The sequence below is a fragment of the Phoxinus phoxinus genome, assembly GCF_949152265.1.
Source record: "Phoxinus phoxinus genome assembly, chromosome: 15".
NCBI classification, from domain to species: Eukaryota; Metazoa; Chordata; class Actinopteri; order Cypriniformes; family Leuciscidae; genus Phoxinus; species Phoxinus phoxinus.
In genome coordinates, this window is record NC_136890.1 from 34,877,172 (window position 1) to 34,879,671 (window position 2,500).

At 38.6% G+C, this 2,500-nt stretch overlaps 2 protein-coding genes across 5 annotated transcripts in view; both read right to left on the bottom strand.

Moving 5' to 3' along the window:
• The window catches only part of snx2 (sorting nexin 2), a 25,967-nt gene extending 24,070 nt beyond the window's left edge, over nt 1-1,897 (bottom strand). Inside the window, exons 1-2 of one of the 4 annotated variants that reach the window (XM_079636611.1) lie at nt 991-1,657; nt 662-696 (exon numbers count right to left, since the gene is read on the bottom strand). The gene's annotated coding sequence lies outside the window, so the exon portion shown is untranslated. Of the gene's footprint in view, nt 1-661 lie in introns of all 4 variants that reach the window. The other 3 variants (XM_079636608.1, XM_079636610.1, XM_079636609.1) reach the window with 3 other exon arrangements.
• A 502-nt stretch (nt 1,898-2,399) lies between these two features.
• sncaip (synuclein, alpha interacting protein) overlaps nt 2,400-2,500 on the bottom strand; it is a 16,884-nt gene continuing 16,783 nt past the window's right edge. Inside the window, exon 10 of the mRNA XM_079636605.1 lies at nt 2,400-2,500. This exon is cut by the window's right edge and continues 1,341 nt beyond it. The gene's annotated coding sequence lies outside the window, so the exon portion shown is untranslated.

The window sequence follows — 2,500 nt, forward strand, 5'->3', positions numbered from 1 at the left end:
GAATTTCGACTTTTCTGTCAGAATTTCCTCAATAATCACTTTTTATGTGAAAATCTTGACATATTTATGGAAGCTTGTTTCCGACACAGAATAAAAAATAGAAAAAGTAATTGCGACTTTTTATCTCACAATTCTGATTTTTTTTTTTTCAGAATTGCGTGAGTTAAAGTCACCGGCGAGTTATAAAGTCAGGATGAGATATCTCAGAACTACGGCTGTTTCTCAGTCAGTTTACATTTTATTGTAAATTTATAGAAGCTCATTTTCACCACATGAGGGACAAAATTATTTTGGTAAATCGTATATCGTAATTATGACAAAAATAATTTGACTTTTTATGTCATTGACTGACTCGTTGTCATCATAATTCTAACTTTTTTTTACACAATTTCTACTTTTTAAGTCAGAATTTCGATTTAATTATGACAAAGACTTTTTACCTCATTATATCGAGTCTTTGTCATCATAAATATTACTTTTTTAGCCAATATTTCTACTTTTTAAATCCGTAATAATCTTATTACAGATTATTGTTCTAAACGTTAGACGAATGTCCAACTAAATTACTAAAACATTTCAAATAAAACCGCTCCATGTTTCGAGAACATTGAAGGAACGTTCTCTTAACGTTCCTGGAAGAATGTTCGTGTCCATAACTTACCCTGTGATTCCCGTCGGCAGATTCTCTCTGGAGAACTGGAGGCAGAAATGATATTCCTCAGATTTCAGTTCAACATGTAAATATTTGATCTGGAGGAGCCGTCGAGTTCTCCAGCGCGAGTGTGTGTTGTGTGATTAAACACCGCGAGAGTGTGTGTGTGTGTGTGTGTGATTAAACACTGTGGAGAACTTCTCTCCCGTGTTCAGGAGGAATATGAAAGTGTCATCAGAGTAAATGAAGCATTAATGATGACGATCTGATGTTGAATTGAATCAGAATGACGTAGTTTGATCAAATAAAGAAGAAAAATAAGATAAAAATGTCCTTACACCGCAGCAGGAAAAGAGTATTTCTCAGGTCAGAGGTCAAAGGTCACAGGCAGGAGCATCTCTGAAATATGTTGATTGTTTTCTGTGGTTTTCTCAGTTGTCTCCTCAGATTTTCTCCACAGATTCATGTCAGTAATTTAGAAACGGGATGTTCATCGGACAGATTTTGAAAGCCAATTAAATTGGGAAGGATTTGACAGAAATGAAAGTGATGATGTGTTTTCTGCGTCTGGTCTTCATCCTCAGGTTGATGAACGCTGGCGTGTGTGTGTGTGTGTGTGTGTAGTTGGTATCTGATGGAGCAGCGGCACAATTAAAGGTCGATTACGTTATGATCCTCCGCTGTCTGTCGCCGCCTCAGTAATGTGTGTGTGTGTGTGTGTGTGTGTGTGTGTGTGTGTGTGTGTGTGTGTGTGTGTGTGTGTGTGTGTGTGTGTGTGTGTGTGTGTCGCCGCTCTGCAGAAACCTTTTCCCTCGCTCACGGAGAAACTTTCCTGCTGCTGTTTTCCAGCATTAACCCGGACAACAGCAGCCCAGCGCTGTCAATTATATTTGATTGACTGAGTAAAGCACACACAAATAAGCCCGAACAATGGACACAAAAATCTATAGACGACTCTCCTCCTGTCAAATCACACACTCGTCTCCTGCATTTTCATGCAGCACAACAGCCTCACACACACACACACACACTTTATCTCTCTCTCTCTCACACACACACACCTTCTCTTTCTCTCTCTCTTACACACACACACACACACACACTCACTCTCTTACACACACACACACACACTTTATCTCTCTCTCTCTCTCACACACACACACCTTCTCTTTCTCTCTCTCTTACACACACACACACACACACACACTCACTCTCTTACACACACACACACACACTTTATCTCTCTCTCTCTCTCACACACACACACCTTCTCTTTCTCTCTCTCTTACACACACACACACACTCTCTTTCTTACACACACACACACACCCTTTGCATCTCTCTCTCTCAGACACACACACACACACACACACCCTTTGCATCTCTCTCTCTCAGACACACACACACACACACACACCCTTTGCATCTCTCTCTCTTGCCCTTTTGCCCCTCTCTTTTTTATTTTATGTGTGTTTTTTTATAACATGAACATTTAGTAAAGCTTATGGTACAGAAAATAATAATACAACTAAATAAAAAGACAATATATATTCATGGCTGGATATAGCAAATAAAAGAATAAAAGTAAAAATATAAAATATTAATAATAAAATAGGGAGGAATAATAAATAAAAATATTATAATACAGAAATCATGTAACAACTTAACTTAGAAATTGAACATTATGTGTGTGTGTGTGTGTGTAATGGGGTGTTTTTGGTCTATTAGTGAGAGTGTGTTTATTGGTCTCTCTCTCTCTCTCTCTCTCTCACACACACCAATTAACTGTGTGTAGCGAGCTGAGTCCGGCACACGAGCTCTGATTCATCAGTTTAGCGTCACACATCT